At 47.7% G+C, this 19622-nt stretch overlaps 1 long non-coding RNA gene across 1 annotated transcript in view; it reads right to left on the bottom strand.

Annotated features, from left to right (window-relative positions):
• The window catches only part of LOC143800648 (uncharacterized), a 178401-nt gene that overhangs the window by 111502 nt on the left and 47277 nt on the right, over positions 1-19622 (bottom strand). Inside the window, exon 3 of the long non-coding RNA XR_013220814.1 lies at positions 8259-8377. This is a non-coding gene — a long non-coding RNA (uncharacterized LOC143800648). The remainder of the gene's footprint in view (positions 1-8258; positions 8378-19622) is intronic.

Below are 19622 nucleotides of genomic sequence, written 5' to 3'. Positions count from 1 at the left end.
ATGTGTATATGTTACTATTAATAGAACACACCACTTTTAAAAACCTGAGTGTCACACAGTGAGTATCTAATCTTAAAGGCTATTATGTGTTAAACACATATTGCGACCCTGGATTTTTTAGAGGCCTGCAGTATTGTAGGATTTATGGTTTTGCCTTTGGTTGTCTTGTTTGAGTGTGTTTCTTGAATACATGTGTGGCGCCCCTGAGGGTCCAGTCACCACAGAGTACTGCACCTCACCCAGAGGTGTGGGATTCCACCCTCAGGTAAAAAGGGGGCACGACACAGAACTCTACACCTGCATCCAACACTAGACATTCAGTCAGGGCCAGGCTGGATAGGAAAGGGTGTTGGAGGAGTGCGTGGGGTAGGTAGAGTAGGGGAGGAGCTTGTTAGGAACATCAGCTTTGGCGGAGATTGAAGAGAGAAATGGAGCTGAGCAGATATGGCGGTCTGCAGCTCCTGTGAGACAAAGACTGAAACAGACAGAAAGGAGTTCCCAGAAAGTGAGGGAGCTGAAGGTAAGAGAAACTAAAGAAAGAACCAAAGGAAGGGATCCTAGAGGCATGGGTAGTGGGAAGTCCACCCATGGGGCTCGTATCCACACTGACCATCTTCAGGTGGAGGGACCAGGTCGCAGTGAGGGACCGGCCCTCAAATTAGTGGAGAAACTAAGAACTCAGCTAGCTATCCGGAGGTTGTGGCTTTTGCAAGAGGCACAGTCACATCTGCATTCTGCACACATTCACTCAAAAGGCAGCTGTATAGGATTCAGGGAGGACCTAGCACTCACTGCCCAGTGGAATCTGTGGCCGCTGGCTTGGGACCCTGTGTGGCAGGCACAGGGCAGTAGGGCAAGACCCAGTGCAGAAAGACGGCTAGAGTAAGGAACATAAGAAAGAGGGTTCTGGAAAGTGCACCTTGTTTGCTTGAGAGCTGGCTGGATCACAAACCTGGAGGAGACAGCACCCCGGCTGGGGCAACTAAGAACTGTGAGCAAAGCATTGGAAACCACGCTGTGTCATCACATTTATTTACTTCGCCATCCACCCTGCACCACAGCTACTACAACTACCACAAGCACCATCATTACCCTTAACACTACAGTTGCCCTGGAGTCTAGCGCTACCTGTGGAGAGCTGTACCAACTCTGCTGCATCACCATCAGCCCCAGTGGAATCTGAAAGGCTAACACCTTTATTGCCGAATACCACAGTTGGTGTCACGAACAAACTTTAGAAACTTTATTCTCATTTACTTCAACCTTTTTTATTGGACGCCCAGGGCCACGGACATTGCTGCCATGACACATCCCTTTAAGAACTGTACCGACCCGGTATCGAGTACACCACGGTCCTAACGGGCACTCCACATGCAATATCACATTTTGATTGTATCACCTCTTTCCACGTTATAGACCTCTCGAAAGGTGATTTCAAGTCTCTAACTTTCACGGACAATAGCTTAACAACACCTATAATGCAATATTACTTTTAAGGCATCACAACACTCAATATATAACCTATAGATCTTCTTAAATCCCATATGATCTTGATGTCGAAAGACATGACCAAAAATGGAAAAGAAAAAACTAGAGAGACAAAAAACAGACATAGAATGGTAGGCACGGTACTGTATAAGGAACGTGCCTCTGACTGCAGAGCCCTTAAGGGATAGCTAGATGGGAAAACTGCAGTGCTCAATTCCCCCCTCCCACTACTTCCCCAGGTGATGTCATGATTGGGACGCCCAGCGGACCAACCGGGGAGAGGAGGGGAGTCTGGCCACACCCTCAGGGGTTAAATTCCAGTGACGGGACCAGGTTCTCCCTCTTTCTCCCCGGCTGACCCTCGGAAGCTGTTGTAATGTAATTGCCCTTCTCTACTTTGCAAATAATAAACTGTGACCGACCTGTTCAACACATCCAGGTTTGTCGGTATCTTTTATTACGGAGTGGTGGGACGGGGGAAGGCACTGGTTACGACACACGGGTCTCTGCAGTCTATAACATGAGAACATAAGCAAATTAGTGCTATAGCACCAAGGGTGACAAATTCCTAAGGACTCGCACAACTAAAAGCTGGTCAACATGCTAGAATTGATCCAGCAATTCGCTCCAAAAATATCTGAAAAATTAGACCATGGAGAGTGAACCTCAGGCTCCTACATAGAGCATTGACAACCCAAACAAGAAGTCAAGTAGTAGACAGGTCTGGGGATATATTCTATTGGGTGTCAGGAATTATCTTGTCCAAGTTAAATGACTAAAGTAGTGATGCACCCACAGGGCAGTGGGGTACTCGGTACCGGGTCCGGTCGCAAAGGGGGATGTCACGGTGGCTGCGACCCGGTTCATGGCCGTGGGCATCAACGTTAAAGGGGGTTAAATGTTCAAAGTTTGTCGTGACGCCACCTGTGGAGTTCGGTCAGTAGTAGGACCAACGGTGCATTAGAGGGGTCCCCTGGGGGATGTTGCAGCAGCACATATGTTACACTTCCCACAGGTGAAGCAGGGTTCCCAGGGGTCCTACGGTGTGTGGCGTAGATGGTGTAGCCAGTGAATAAATGGAGGATACAAGTGAAAAGTCTTAACCTTGTTTACTTGTGAGTGACAGGCCACAGTCCAGGGTACCAGGCACGGATGATGGTGGTCCGGCTGACTCAGAGGCAAATTAGAGTTCTCCTTTCCCAGTAGAGGTTCGTGAGCCTTTCCTACTTGCGCCTTTCTAAGTGAGGTCCCTGCTGCTTTAAGCTTCCTACAAGGTCCTCCAGTTTCCCCCTGTCCTGGGACAGGTACCTGCACAACGAGCAGCTTGAGCCTTTTTACAGGGACTCTCAGATGCCCCGGGCTCCTCCAGTGCTGCTGCGTCTCAGGCGTGATGCGGGCAGGTGACTTGTAGTGTTATGCCCTCCAGTTCTGCTCTGTGTCGTAGAGTCCACGAAAGCCTCGGGCTCCCGGTACCCGGATTCTGCGCTTCAGCTCCGAGGGTGCCCTGCCACAGTTCCCCTCTGAGCTCTGCCTCTCTTCTGTGCTCCTTCCCTTCTGGCTGCTCCACATGCAACCCAACAGGTTACTCCTTCCCAAAAGCTGCAGCTCCCATGTGGCTGCCAGGCCTCTCTGTCTGCACTGCGTGTTTCCTAGACATCTGCTCTCCCTGGACCAACTAATTAGCTCATCCAGGTCAGGATACATAAAGCCTAGGGAAGCTCCCCTGAATCCGGGTATTGAGCTCCCCCTCCTGGCCTGGATTCAGAATGTGTTGCAAGTGTTTGCCTTACCTGGTAAAGAGAACTCCTTTGCCTCTGAGCATGACATCACCTTCCCCAAAGGAAAAGCAACATCACTGCAGCAACTGGTAACCTGGGGTGCTGCAGTAGCATGTCCCAATTGTCAGCAGCTCCACTGCTTGGGCCTGAGAGTTGCAGACTTGCATCTTGCAATCTTTATTCACCACCAGCTTGACTGGGAACCCCCACTTGAAAAGGATGTTGGAATCCCTTAACACTTTAGTGAGTGTGGCAAATTCACGACACCTCATCAGAGTGGCTGCAGATAGATCTCGATAAACAGTTCTTTCCATCTCCTGTTGCCTCCAACTCAAAAATATCTCCAGATTCTGTCCTTTCCTCAACCCTCAATCTACTAAAATGCTTGAGTGCAGCGCCCGAGAGTCCTGGTCGTTGCAGTAATGTCGCTCTTCCACCAGGGGGAATGATATTACGTCTGATGGTACTAAAGGAGTTCACCTTGCCAGGTATCACAAGTCACGCGCTACACTTCACACTCCAGTCCACCAGGGGGAGCCTTGCTCCTATCTATTGGGGTACTCCTCACAGAAGGGTAAAACTGGTGGGTTGGATAGAAAGTTAGAGAGACGCTGCCTGGGTCTTGACCCAGAGAGTTCCTGTCAGGTAGACAGGGTGGGAGGAAGGGAGGTGGAAAGGAGGAACATCTGAGCTGCAGACAGAGGATCTCTGTCAGGGGTGGGATCCTGACAGAGGTCTAGCATGAAACAGAACGACACGGAGCTGCGCCTGCCCCATGAGCGGCAGCATCCTAAGAAAGGACAAGAAAGGAATTGTATTGTGGAGAGTGAGAAACGAAGTCACAGCACAAGGAGATAATACCGGGAGGAGTTCTGCCCCGAGATCGGCAGCCTCCTTCTGAGGCGCGTAGCCAGTGGCTGGAACACCGAGGGAGTAACAGACTCTACGCTTTACTTCAGAGACCGGCAGGACAGTCAATTCCATGTTGGCTGCCCGACCTTAATACCTAAGAAGACACGGTGGCAAATTGTGGGGTCGGGGCCTCTCTAGGGTCCCTACAAAAAAGCCCCAGGCTATCCCAGTCATACGGGTTGTCCTATCCATACCATCTGGGGACAGAGAGGAAGAAATAACATCAAGAACAGTTACAAGAGTTGTGAGGACTATCCCGTGGTGCTCAGCAGGGAGGTACTACAACACACAGGCGCTAGTAGGAAGGCTACTGATTTCCACCTAGATAAGGGAACTCTGGATGTGCCTTCGGACCGGCCGGACTCTGCCTGCCCTGTAATCAGTGCTCTGGACTGTGGATGCTGAAGCCTTCAGTAAAGGTAAAGAGACTGCACCCTTTGCATCCTCGTTATTCACTGCACCTTACGTTGCCCATCACCACCACCTACACACCTGGGAAGCCTTGGGGACATACTTCACCTGTGGGAAGGTATACTATCTAGCTGCCATTCCATCACCCCAGTGGACCCCTAAGCAGCATAGGTCACCCTGACCGAGTACCACAGGTGGCGTCACGAACACTATACAAACTTTACCTTTAATTGGATGCCCCTCAAAGGGCCACGGACCAGGTCAAGCCACCGTGACATCCCCCAAACCGAAGGACCCGGTACCAAGTACCCCATTGCCCTTAACGTGGGGGCGATCCATGTGCATGCACTCATCACCTCCCACCTCAACTACTGCAACATCCTTTTCCATGGCCTCCCTGCTAACACCCTTGCACCTCTCCAGTCCATCATTAACTCTGCTGCACAACTAATTCATCTCTCTCCTCGCTACTCCTCCGCTTCTCCCCTCTGCAAATCTCTTCACTGGCTGCCATTCCTTCAGTGTATCCAGTTCTAATTACTAATATTGACCTACAAAGCCATCCATAACCTGTCTCCTCCATATATCTCTGAACTAATCTCCCGATATCTTCCCTCACGTAATCTCCGGTCCTCCCAAGACCTCCTTCTCTCCTCCACACTTATTCGCTCCTCACCCAACCGCCTCCAAGACTTCTCCCGAATATCCCCCATCCTCTGGAATTCTTTGCCCCAACACGTCCGACTATCAACCACATTCGGATCCTTCAGACGGAACCTGAAAACCCACCTCTTCAGGAAAGCTTACAGCCTGCACTGACCCCGCTGCCTCCTCACCACTACTGGAGCTACCGCCTCACCAACACCAGAGCTGCTGCAACCCCCCCCAACCTACTGTCTCCTTCCCCACCATCCTGTAGAATGTAATCCCGTAAGGGCAGGGTCCTCTCCCCTCTGTATCAGTCTGTGATTGTTAGTTTGTTTACTGTAAGTGATATCTGTAATTTCTATGTAACCCCTTCTCATGTACAGCGCCATGGAATCAATGGTGCTATATAAATAAATAATAATAACAATAAGCTATTTCTTGATAAGGATAAGGGATCTCCAGTTTGCGCCTTAGGGTACCGTCTCACAAAACGATTTACCAACGATCATGACCAGCGATACGACCTGGCCGTGATCGTTGGTAAGTCGTTGTGTGGTCGCTGGAGAGCTGTCACACAGACAGCTCTCCAGCGACCAACGATGCCGAGGTCCCCGGGTAACCAGGGTAAACATCGGGTTACTAAACGCAGGGCCGCGCTTAGTAACCCGATGTTTACCCTGGTTACCGTCGTAAATGTAAAAAAAAACAAACAGTACATACCCACATTCCAGTGTCCGTCAGGTCCCTTGCCGTCTGCTTCCCGCGCTGACTGACTCCCGGCCGTAAAGTGAAAGCAGATCACAGCGGTGACATCACCGCTGTGCTCTGCTTTCACTTTACGGCCGTGAGTCAGTCAGTGCGGGAAGCAGACGGCAAGGGACCTGACGGACACCAGAATGTGAGTATGTACTGTTTGTTTTTTTTACATTTATGACGGTAACCAGGGTAAACATCGGGTTACTAAGCGCGGCCCTGCGCTTAGTAACCCGATGTTTACCCTGGTTACAAGCGAACGCATCGTTGGATCGGTGTCACACACACCGATCCAATGATGACAGCGGGAGATCCAGCGACGAAAGACAGTTCCAAACGATCTGCTACGACGTACGATTCTCAGCAGGGTCCCTGATCGCTGCTGCGTGTCAGAAACAGCGATATCGTATGGATATCGCTGGAACATCACGGATTGTACCGTCGTAGCGACAAAAGTGCCACTGTGAGACGGTACCCTTTGGTTACTCAGGAAGGATTCTTTTATCTTGAAAAAGTGAAATCTGGCAATGGTATCTCGTGGGAATGCTGGGTGTAGCCCCCTCAGTTTAGGTACTCTGAATACGATCCACCATTAGATCTTGGTTATCCATCTCAGGCATAATTGTTTGCAAAAGATTATGATAAAAGGGACCTAAGTCTGAGTCAGCTACAGTCTCTGGGATGCCCCTATTCCAGACATTATTCCAGCCAGATCTATCTTCAAGGTCTCATAGTTTGTTTTTTAGCTGTTGCATGTTTTCCTCAACTGCGTAGTATGTGTCTATTAGATCGTTATCTGTCGTGGAATCTGAGTGGATTTTTTGTGCTGGTGGTGAGCTTCGACGGAAAGGACAAGGAAACACAGGCTGAATAAATGCGTTTTTTAATATCTATGTGTTTCAAAGTTGTCACCACCGGAGAAAACCCTATTTGCATTCTATTTGCTCCCCTGCTTCCCCTGATATATTAGATTGTTACGAGAGGCCACGCACTCCACCATCTTGGACCCTATGTGATCCGTACGATCCCCCTAAGATCCTATTTCCTGCCTTAATTAACCGTTTGTTGCCTTAATGTTCGACTTCAATGAGAACAAAAGCAAGCTAAGCATCTCTTGCATCATCACCTTATTGACTGAAGCATCGGCTGAATCTGTGTCTTGTTCCCCACTATACTGAACAGAGGACCCACTTGAGAGCAAGGCCTTTGAGTGAGCAAGAGAAGATGGTTCTCTTTTCTGTGGTGAGGAGGTGCGGTGAATATTTTGTGGGAAAAATTCCATCAGTTGGCTGGGGAGCCCCTTTTTTTGATCTTCCTTTGGTCATCTTCATATCTGTGGTTGTTTGGGTTTGGTAAATGCTGCTTCAAGCCGAGATACAGAAGCTTATACATGGTGGGCCTTTTCAGCCCAAGCCTGAATCACATCATACCCATATTGGGATAGATGTCCGGCACTGGCGTATAAACGTGAAAAGTTGCAATATTTTTATATTGTGTCTTATTAAGGTGGTTATGCCAAATTTCTAGCTTAAGCATCTTAAAGAATTGCCCCCAAAATGTCAGAGATTTGACAAATTAAAAATATGTTTTTTCTAGTACACTTTATTGAACCTATTTACTACTGATGTTGAACGCTACTTTTTTTCTTGCAAGCAGTTGTACTTATTTTTATCATACTTGTCAAAGAATATTGATGCTCTCTAAGTTGTGATTATGGACAAGAGATGTGCAAATCTTCCTTGACAGAAGTAACTATCAGCAGACCTCTATTCCACAAAAGAGATTATCGGTTGACTTTTGGTATTTCGAGTATTTGATATGGAGGTGGAGCAGATATAATTACATACATGCAGAATTATATTGAGTAAATATGTTTGACCTTACTTTATTTCATCTTAGGGTAAGGTTACAAAAGAAATTGCCCATCTGGAGACAGAATGGTGAACAGGCATTCCATAAGAGCATCATGAAGAAGGACATGCCAGGACTCAGGAGAAGTTGAAGTGAATAGCTGAATATTCATTTCATCCTCACAAATAATATATACTTAAATCATACCAAAATCAAATAAACTGCATCCAATAATGTTTCCTTGGAATTAGGAAACAAAGGAAGAAAACACGAGTAAAGTTTCTTAAAGATTTCCTAAGACATCCAAAGATTCTCAGGCAAGATATGTTTTTTTTATCTTTTATTATTGCAAAACAAAGCTTGAAACTAAGAAGAAGCAGACAAATTAATCCATGTATATGTGAAAAAAAATCTGACCTGCAATTACTGTCAATGTCAATTGCCTTGGCATTTTGCGGCTTTTGCATCTCCTCAGAACAGATGTGTGGTGGGAAGCAGTGCACAGAGGTGACCTGAACACCTGTAGGTTCTTGCAGCTAAATTAATGAAAAGATGAAAAGGGCACAATTTTCAAACAGGAGGAATGCTGTGCCAGGATGAAAATACATGCACTACATACAATATGCAGCAAAGAAATCACTGAAGTGTTCAAAAGGTAACAACTGTTCAAACTAAAGAAAACAGAAGAAACATAAAACAGAATTACATCTACAGTAAACTGAGGCAAACAGGCTAAAGAGTACTTTAAAGGGAAACTGTCAATCAATTCATGATGCCCACACCACATACCAGCATTTCAGAGAAAACGGTTTCCAAATCCGGCAGGAAACTATAGGTAGAGATGAGATGAGATGAGCCCGATATGGTCTCCAGACGACTTCTCCCTATCTGTGCTAGTTAATTGACAGGTTTCCACCTATGTACACACAAGGGAGAAACATGTCAGTTAAATGGACCGGAACAGGGAGAATCTGGCCAGAGACTCATCTCATCTCTCCCTTTGGTACCTGGCCAAATATTCAAATTGTGGCCTCAGTTCATTAAAGCTGTTTTTTTGCATGCTTGAAGGAATAAGATGCCAAAAAAATTCATTAAGAGGAGCGTGCCACTAAACGAATTCAGTTAATTTTGTCACTGGCATATACCTTCATGCACCTTGCTAGAAATGTTACTCCAGTCTCCTACTGAAGTAAAATTTTGGGCATAAGATGAACTTGATGGGGGGGTGTAGCAATTCCATGTCCTGACCTAGCTCCTCCCTAGCTTTGGCAGAGAAGTTTGAAGCTGGCAAGCAAATGCCAAAAGTTGCAAAACTTTTGCACAACTCAGCACAAAAATGTTGCTAATTTTTAAAAGTGTTTATGCCAGTTTTCTGATGTAAATGCTTTGATGAATCAGGGCCAATTGTGTTCTCTGAATATCAGAACATTTCAGAGAAAATTTTACATTGCTGCATTAGTGCAACCAGACTCTGAATCATGCATCTCGTGGTTTCGGAAGCATGGACTGACTGATGGGTTCCTAAAACAGACAAATGAAACAGGATATGTGAACAAAGCCTAAATGGTGAACTCTGTATGTCTGAAATGCGAATGGTATGTACTATATATGTCTAATATGTAAACACTGTATGTGTCTAACCATTGGGTGGTGTATACAATGCAGAAAATGTTCTTGAAATAATATTGTAAAGAAAACACATTCCATAAACATCATTTTTCCTATTAAAACACTTTATTATGCAAAAAATAGTGCAATATGTATGATTAGTACTGATACATATGTAATGACCCACTATATACAATTATCCTGTTTTTAAACCTGTATAGTGAACACCATAAAACATGATCAAAAAGTCTTATATACCAGAAGAATGATACCAGAAGAAAAAACACATCAACTCATGAAACATAAGCCCTCACACAGTTCTGTTCACAGCTCCTTGGATCTTGCATTAACCTCTAACGCAACGTCCAAACCCTTATAACCAATGGCGCACATCTGAACTTCTCCCAGATGTCGTGCAGAGATTTTAACTACTGAATTCCAATTTAATGCAATAATCATCATAGGAATTCTCACAGCCCCATTCTCTATTCCTGTCTCCTTCCATCACTGCTACCTATTACTGCAACTTTCTAGAAATAAGGAGGATAAAGGAGTATATTGGGTATCAAAATTTATTAAATATACAGTGTATAAATACGGGTATCAATAACATATATACAAAGCATAAATAGAAGCTACATATAAAGTGCATAAAGGATGAGGACAGAATATCCCACTGGTGAACGGGGCCCAAATGATCAGTCAGTCTGCACTGAACCGCAGACTAGTGGTGAACATAACCGCAAGATGCCATATAGCTTCATAAGTGCAATACAGTGACAATAGTCACTACCGATAGGCACCGCAAGGCATGCTTACCGTGAAGTGGAATGGGCTCACCAGGACACCAGGCTGGGACCGGGATGAAAAGGACCCCCGGCGCGCGTTTCGCTTACACGGTACACTGCTTTCTATTACTGCAACTTTCTATTGTCCCCCTTCCCCAATTATGGGAGAGAGATGAGGGCAGTAGCGTAGCTACTGGGGGGGAGGGGGTGGAGGCCCATGGCCCCGTGCGTTACGCTCCCTCTACCATCATCCCCCTGTCAGCGTCTGACGTCACTGATGCCGACACTGACAGAGGGTCGGATGATGTCAGCACTAGGTGCCTGCTGTCTGGAGATGAGTGGGTGCTCACAGCACCGTGGAAACAGGGAGGAAGAAAGGTGAGTATTAGATTTTTTTTTATCTGGTGCATTATACTGTACTGGCTGCCTAATGGGGGTGCATTATACTATACAGACTGCCTAATGTGGGTGCATTATACTGTACTAACTGCCTATGGGGGTGCATTATACTGTACTGGCTGCCTATGGGGTGCATTATACTATGCAGACTGCCAAAAGGGGGTGCATTATACTATACAGACTGCCTAATGGGGGTGCATTATACTATGCAGACTGTCTAATGGGGGTGCATTATACTATACAGACTGCCTAATGGGGGTGCATTATACTATACAGACTGCCTAATGGGAGTGCATTATACTGTACTGGCTGCCTGTTGGGGTGCATTATACTGTACTGGCTGCCTAATGGGGGTGCATTATACTGTACTGGCTGCCTAATGGGGCTGCATTACACTGTACTGGCTGCCTATGTGGGTGCACTATATTGTACTGGCTTCCTAATGGGGTGCATTATACTATACAGACTGCTGAATGGGGTGCATTATACTATACAGACTACCTAATGGGGGTGCATTATACTGTACAGACTGCCTATTGGGGGTGCATTATATTGTACTGGCTGCCTAATGGGGGTGTATTATACTATAAAAACTGCCTAATGGGGGTGCATTATTCTGTACTGGCTGCCTAATGGGGTGCATTATACTGTACTGGCTGCCTAATGGGGCTGCATTATACTATACAGAGTGCCTAATGAGGGTGCATTATACTATACAGACTGCCTAATTGGGGTGCATTATATTGCACTGGCTGCCTAATGGGGATACATTATGTTTTTCTAGCTGCTTAATGGGGATGCATTATGTTGTACTGGCTGCCTAATGGGGCTGCATTACACTGTACTGGCTGCCTATGGGGGTGCACTATATTGTACTGGTTTCCTAATGGGGATGCATTATACTATTCAGACTGCCTAATGGGGTGCATTATACTATACAGGCTGCCTAATAGGGATGCATTATACTAGACAGACTGCCTAATGGGGGTCCATTATATTGTAATGGCTGCCTAATGAAAGTGCATTATATTGTACTGGCTGCCTAATGGGGGTGCATTATACTATAAAGACTGCCTAATGGGGGTACATAGTACTGGCTGCCTAATGGGGTGCATTATGCTGTACTGGCTGCCTAATGGGGCTGCATTATACTATACAGAGTGCCTAATGGGGTTGCATTATACTACACAGACTGCCTAATTGGGGTGCATTATATTGTACTGGCTGCCTAATAGGGATACATTATGTTGTACTAGCTGCTTAATGGGGGTGCATTATATTGTACTGGCTGCCTAATGGGGCTGCATTATACTGCACTGGCTGCCTATGGGGGTACATTTTATTGTACTGTCTGCCTAATGGGGGTGCATTATATCATTCAAACTGCCAGATGGGAGCGCATTATACTGTACAGACTGCCTAATGGGGGTACATAGTACTGGCTGCCTAATGGGGTGCATTATGCTGTACTGGCTGCCTAATGGGGTTGCATTATACTACACAGACTGCCTAATTGGGGTGCATTATATTATTCTGGCTGCCTAATAGGGATGCATTATTTTGTACTGGCTGCCTAATGGAGCTACATTATACTGTACTGGCTGCCTATGGGGGTGCATTATGCTATACAGGCTGTCCAATGGGGGTGAATTATTCTGTACTGACTGCCCAATGAGGATGCATTATATTGTACAGGCTGCCTTATGGGGGTGCATTATATCATACTGGCTGCCTAACAGGGGTGCATTATACTATACAGGCCTGTTGGGAGTGCAATACACTATACAGACCTATGGGGAGAGCATTATACTATACAGGCCTATGGGGAGTGCATTATACTGTATTGAGGATATCTGGCACATTATACTATATGGTGGCTATCTATCGGGCCATCATACAGTGTGGGGATTACAGTGAAGGGGCCATCACACAGTGTGGGGGCCATAAAGCAGTTTGGGGGCTACTAAAGGGTCAGTATACTGTGTGGGGGTACATTACAGTGAGGAGGCATCATGTTATGTATACGAGAGCATCATGCTGTGTGTAGGGGAGCTGTACAGGCGGAAGACTCAGGACATTATTCAATGTTATGTGGGCACTTATTGTTAACGGGGAACTCAGGTTACTGTGACTATCAAAGGGGCACACAGGGCAATATTACTTTCTAGGGAGCAAAATATGGGCACTGTTTTTTAGGGCACTTGCACCCGACATTACCATATTCTAGAGGGTTGCTTTAGAATTTAGAGGGCACACAGCAGATGGAGTAATAGGGACACATACAGCAGCAGCATTGGGGTACCAGTAGGATGAGGAGTTTGTGCAGGTTGGGACTAGATGGTAACATGCTGTAAATAAGAGAAGTGAAATGTGTCTTTGTTGTATTCTGTGCAGACACGTCCTGGGTGGAAGAAGTTGGGTCGGTCTGTGCCAGATGGAAAAGACCGGAAAAGTGAACAACTCCATCAGAAAGAACATCAATTGTAAGTCACCATCTGTAACTCTACTGTAATTGTGGCACCCCCGGAGTGCTGCCTTCCTCTTGGGGAGGGTAGTGCTATGCCTGGAAACAAAAGGGATCTCTTTGGCAGGTAAATCACACACACAGCACCTTCTGAATCCAGGCCAGGAGGGGGAGCTCAAAACACTGTTTTAGGGCAGCTTCCCTGAATAAAGATCCTGGTTTGGAGGAGGAGTCAGTCAGTTGTCCAAAGAGACCAGTAAGTGCAGTTGAGTCTGGAGAGGAGACAGGAAAGGTGTAACAATAAATAGGTACTAAGGAATCTGATAGCATGGGATAAAACCAGTCTGAGAGCAAAGCTTCAGTAAAAGATGTATTTAAAAAAAAACAGAAATGCTAACAAAACTAACACAGATATTCCTGCAATTGTAACGAGGTGCTCAGCACAATATGGTAATCACAGCACAGTGAATAGGGGGACGCTAATATGAACCAGTCCAGCAAGGATATGACAAGGGGGCAAACAAGACACTTGACAAGGAAGTCCAGTAGGTTATTAGTGGTAATGCACACAGTACTTAAACTTGGGAATCCAGCAGAAGTGAAGTAGAAATGCACACAGTACTTAACGAGGTAGTCCAGCAAAACATGATCCCACGTGCGCACAGCACTTGTTTGTGGAAGTTCAATAATATGCAGGTGGTGCATTAAGCACGAAGTCCTGGTGAAAGAGGATGAAGGGAAAAAGAGGGAGAACGCTATCTAAGCGTAGTAAATGAGTACAAAACACTCTTGGTGAGAAAAGCAACACTAAAATCTTGCTCACCTGGTGTGGTTGTGCAAAGAGGCACAACACTGGAAAAAGCTTAGCAAACAAGGGAAATCCTTCCACAGGTGTACTGCCAGTCGCAGCAGATCCAGAGGTGAGAAGCAGCTGAAAGGGGTGAGGCAGACCACCTAGTAGTTAGCAGCTGAAGCAGGGAGTTCCCCAGAGCACAGGCAGAAGCTCAGGAACCAGCAGCACAAAATACTCAGGCACAGAACACCACATGACTCGGACTTAAATAATCAGGACAGACAGGAAGTTCCATGACAGGGTGAGATCCAAGACTCATCTTGGATCAGGGCGAACAGGAACAAGGGAAGTCTGGAATCCTTACAAAAGGAGCAGAGGAGAGATTTCAGGGCTCAAGGAGGCTGCGAGTGGGCCTCCGAGGAGCCAAAGCGCAAAAAACGGGTACCGAGAGCCCAAGGCTAGAGTGGAACTGTAGGACACTTAGCAGAACCGGAGGGCACAGAACTACTCGTATATTTCCCAAGTTAAGCCTGTGGTAAAGCAGCACCCACGAGCCTGGAGTCACCATGCAGAGACCACAGAAGGAACAGCTCAAGCTGCCTACCATACAGGTACCTGTCCCAGGACAGAGGAAGGAACCAGGACCTTGTTAGAACATTACAGACAGCAAGGGACTATTGCAAGCGCACAGTGGAAGGCTCCCAACCTGACTTGCCAAGGGGATTTCACTTGTTTCTGGGCTGCCTGGACTCCTAATGTACCTGTTGCCGGTACCCTAGACTGAGGCCTGTTACATCTTCAGTAGTGTTGAGCATTCCGATACCGCAAGTATCGGGTATCGGCCGATACTTGCGGTATCGGAATTCCGATACCGGGATTCCGATACTTGCCGCGTATCGGATACCGGAATCGGAAGTTCACAGATTCAAACTGCACAAATTCATCCAATGAGAATGATTCCAAGTGTGGGCACATCCTGTTCAGCATGGAGGGCATGAAACTACTGGCATGGCTGTGATTGGCTGCTGAAATGATGTCATGATGCAGTTTAAAAGTCGCTGGCGCCATTTTGCGCTCACTCTGCTGTGAATTCAGTTAGTGACAGGACGCTGTTTGCTGACTGAGGGCCAGTTTAGAGATAGCGATTTGCTTCTTTGTGCTTTCCAAAGGCTAATTTAGCAACCGCTGTGTTCACCTACTATTCACCTTGCTTTTGCCTTGTAGCGCTGTTTTCACAGCGATCTGCAAGGTCTGTGTGTGTGTGTGTGTGTGAGTGCAGCCCACTCTCTAGTCTGAGTGCAGCCACATAGGCCATCCATAGCTGGTTGTATTCAGTTCAGGGAGGGTGGTTCATTGCCTCATACTGTTCTTTTTTTTTTTTTTTCCAAGTAGTGTAGTCTGCTGCTAATTTTTTAAAAAAAATCCTATTAGTGTCTTTCCACCCGTCTCCAGCTAATTTGTGGAAAAACACTACATAGGATAACGTAGAGGAGGGTTTTTGGGCCTTGCAGCGCCATTTACGGCTGTCTGCACGGTCTCCGTGTGACTGCAGCTCGCCCTGTAGTCTGTGAGCAGCCATAGCCTGGTTGTCTCCAGCTCAGGGTTCTTCACTGCGTCATACCGCAAAATCAATTTTCATTTTGTTTTAAGTAGTGCAGGCTGCTGCACATTTTTTCAAAAAATTCCTATTAGTGTCTTTCCACCCGTCTCCAGCTAATTTGTGGAAAAACACTACATAGGATAACGTAGAGGAGGGTTTTTGGGCCTTGCAGCGCCGTTTACGGCTGTCTGCACGGTCTCCGTGTGACTGCAGCTCGCCCTGTAGTCTGTGAGCAGCCATAGCCTGGTTGTCTCCAGCTCAGGGTTCTTCACTGCATCATACCGCCAAATCAATTTTCATTTTGTTTTAAGTAGTGCAGGCTGCTGCACATTTTTTCAAAAAATTCCTATTAGTGTCTTTCCACCCGTCTCCAGCTAACTTGTGGAAAAACACTACATAGGATAACGTAGAGGAGGGTTTTTGGGCCTTGCAGCGCCGTTTACGGCTGTCTGCACGGTCTCCGTGTGACTGCAGCTCTATCTGTTGTCAGTTCAGCCCCCAAAAAATAAATAAATAATAAAGTTCACCAAACACACCAGTGACACCACTTAACATTTGTGTAGGCCACATTAGCTCATATTAAAGTCTAGTCCACACTTTAGAAAATTAGTGTTTCTTATACCTGTTAGGAGGAGTTGTTCAGGAATAAGCACACAAATCCGTTAGTACTTTTCTGCTTATCTTTATCAGTCAACCAACATGAAGAAGGCAGTGAGTAAGGCACGTGGGCGTGGGCGTGGGCGCGGAGCAGGGAGGGGACGTGGGGATTCTGTGCCTGCTGCGGGCACCGGTGACTAATCAGCACCCACTTTCACCAGGGAACAGTCATTCATGCGCAGCTTTGTCGCAGAGCGCCGTACACCGCTGCTGCGTGAAGAACAAATTGAAGCCGTTGTCGGATGGATGGCAGCTAATGCATCAACTTTAATTAGTGGCACATCCTCTCAGACACAGAGCACTGGAGAGCAGCCATCTGTCTCTTCACCACCTGCCAAATTGCCCAGGCAGACAGAGAGCCCAGGACAGGAGCTGTCTCTACTTCTGTTCTCTGAATCTCTTGGCTTGGAAACAGGGGGCCAGCCAAGCAGCATTGGAGAAATGGAAGAAGAGGCAGGGTGCAGTGATGCCCAACAGCTTTTTCTCTCTTCCTCTGAAGAGGCGGGTGGGCCAGTGGCTCCGTTCACCACATCGCAGGCCGCATCAGCTGATGATGACACTCAGGTGCCACTTACTGGTGCGTGCTCTGCTGCTGAGACTACCCAGGAGGAGCAGTTGGGGGCAGAGGGTAGTGTAGATGATGAGGTCCTTGACCCATCTTGGCGTGAGGGACAGGAAGGTGGTGGGAGCAGCTCTGAGGAAGAGATTCCCCGTACGGCCCAAAGAGGGAGAGGGAGGGGGAAGACTGCAGATCCTGCAGCCTCCGCTTTGGCACCCGTTAGGAGCATGTCTCTTCCAAAAGCCAAAAAGGGCGCTCCCAAGACTTGCAGTGCCTGGTCCTTTTTTGACACAGTTGCAGATGACATTTGCTATGTCAAATGCAAGGTGTGTCATCACAAAGTCAAAAGAGGGAAAAATGTCAGCAACCTCAATACCTCCAACATGTGGAAACATGTGCGCACCAGGCACCCGGCGGAGTTAGAAAAACACACTGAAGAGCTAGGCCAACCAACAGCGGCAGCTACCACCTCTTCAGCTCGTGTTGCCTCTTCCTCCAGCTCACACGCAGCTGGTTCGGCTTCCTCCCAGGATCGCCGTTGAAGAACCTCTGGCCTTGTTGTCCAGAGACCCGCTGTAATTCCACCCACAGCACCACTTTCCCAGTCATCCACACGCTCCCAGCCCAGTCTACAGCCATCGGTAGTACAGGCATGGGAGAAAAGGCGGCCTTTCTCGTCAAACCACCCACGAGCACAGGCTCTGACTGCAGGCATTGCCAAACTTCTGTCCCTGGAAATGCTGTCATTCAGGCTGGTGGAGACTGACAGCTTCCGTGACTTGATGTCATTGGCAGTCCCACAGTACAATGTGCCCAGCCGCTTTTACTTCAGCAGGCAAGCCGTCCCTGCCCTGCACAAGCATGTGGAGGGACACATAAAACACGCGCTACTGAACGCCGTCAGTAGCAAGGTCCACCTCACCACCGATGCGTGGACCAGTCAACATGGACAGGGGCGATACCTTTCCCTCACTGCCCATTGGGTTAATGTCGTTGAGCCGGGTACAGACCGTGCGAGTGGCGCAGGACGTGTCCTGCCCACTCCAAGGATTGCAGGAATCCATTCTGTACGCATTGACTCCTCCTCTTACACCAGTTCCTCAGAATCATCGCTGCAGGAGCCGTCACAGTCCACCTCCACATGGACCCGTGATGAACGTTTACCTGTTACGACCGACATGAGCACAGCCGTGGCCAAACGTCAACAGGCCATCTTGAAATTAATTTATTTGGGGAATCGAAGCCACACAGCGCAGGAGCTCTGGAATGCCATCAAGCAGGAGAGCGATGTGTGGTTTGTGCCAGCGAATCTCCAGCCAGGCATGGTAGTGTGTGATAATGGCCGAAATCTGGTGGCAGCTCTGGGCCTCGGCAACCTCACTCACATCCCATGTCTGGCACATGTGCTCAATTTGGTCGTGCAGAGTTTTTTGAGGGACTATCCGGATCTTGATGCACTGCTGCACAAGGTCCGCCTAGAGTGTGCTCACTTGCGGCGTTCCAGCACGGCAAAAGCGCGCATTGCGGCTCTGCAGCGCCGACACCGCCTGCCGGAACATCGCATCATATGTGACCTACCTACCAGGTGGAATTCCACGTTACATATGTTGGAGCGGTTGTGTGAGCAGCAGCAAGCTGTAATGGAGTACCAGCTGCTTCAGGCGCAAAGAAGTCGCACTCAGCGCCGTACAGACTTCACAACCACAGAGTGGGCCACTATGAATGACGTCTGCCAGGTTTTGCGTCCCTTTGATTATTCCACGCGGATGGCGAGTGCAGATGATGCACTAGTCAGCATGACTGTCCCCCTTATCTGCCTGCTTGAAAAATCACTGCAAGCGCTAAGGGATGATGTTGTGGAAGAGGTGGAGGATGAGGATTCAGCATTTCCATCATCTTCTGGACAGTCAGCGCCACGTGGTTCCTCACAAACGCGTAGGCAGGGGACAGTTTGTGAGGAGGATGAGGAGGAGTCAATGGAGGAGGAAGACATCCGTCCAGAGGAGGGAGTTACACAATTGTCCAGTACTCAGTGTGTACAGCGAGGGTAGGGTGATGACGAGCGGGCAGAGATCACGCCTCCAGCAGGGGACAGCGTTTCTTGGGCAGTTGGCAGTCTGCAGCACATGGTGGATTACATGCTGCAGTGCCTGAGAAACGACCGCCGCATCGCCCACATTCTCAACATGTCTGATTATTGGGTGTTCACCCTCCTCGATCCTCGCTACCGGGACAACGTAGAAAGCCTCATCACACCGTTGAACCGGGAGCGAAAAATGCGGGAGTACCAAGACACACTGGTGAATTCCATCATCTTCTCCATTCCAACTGAGAGAAGTGCTGCTAGTGCATTCCAAAGCAGCTCAGTGCGTCCAGGCAGTGGTGGAGGCTCTGCACAAAGAGGGAGCAGAAGCAGTGCCTCTGCCCAAGTCAAGACCAGTATGGCCCAACTGTGGCACAGTTTTCTGTGCCCGCCACAAAAGTCTACACCATCACAGACGGCTCCAGTCAGCAGGAGGCAACGGTTCCGTCAGATGGTGACAGACTACATGTCTTGCCCTCTTGCTGTACTCCCAGACGGCTCTTCACCTTTCAAGTTTTGGGTCTCAAAGCTGGATACATGGCCAGATCTAAGCCAGTATGCATTGGAGGTGCTGTCTTGCCCTGCGGCCAGTGTATTATCGGAACGTGTCTTTAGTGCTGCAGGTGGTGTACTAACTGACCGTCGCATGCGACTATCCTCCGATAACGTTGACCGGCTTACTTTCCTGAAAATGAACAAGGCCTGGATCTCGCAGGAATTTGCCACTCCTCTTCCTGAGTAAATAATTAGGTCACTGTCTACGTTATCCAGGTCTCCTGTTGTGTTCATCTTTCTACCACCTGAACTTAAATTCCTGGGCTCCAACACTG

This window comes from Ranitomeya variabilis, chromosome 1 (genome assembly GCF_051348905.1).
Source record: "Ranitomeya variabilis isolate aRanVar5 chromosome 1, aRanVar5.hap1, whole genome shotgun sequence".
NCBI lineage: Eukaryota > Metazoa > Chordata > Amphibia > Anura > Dendrobatidae > Ranitomeya > Ranitomeya variabilis.
Note: the sequence above shows the minus strand (reverse complement) of the source record. Positions and strands in the feature narration are given on the sequence as shown.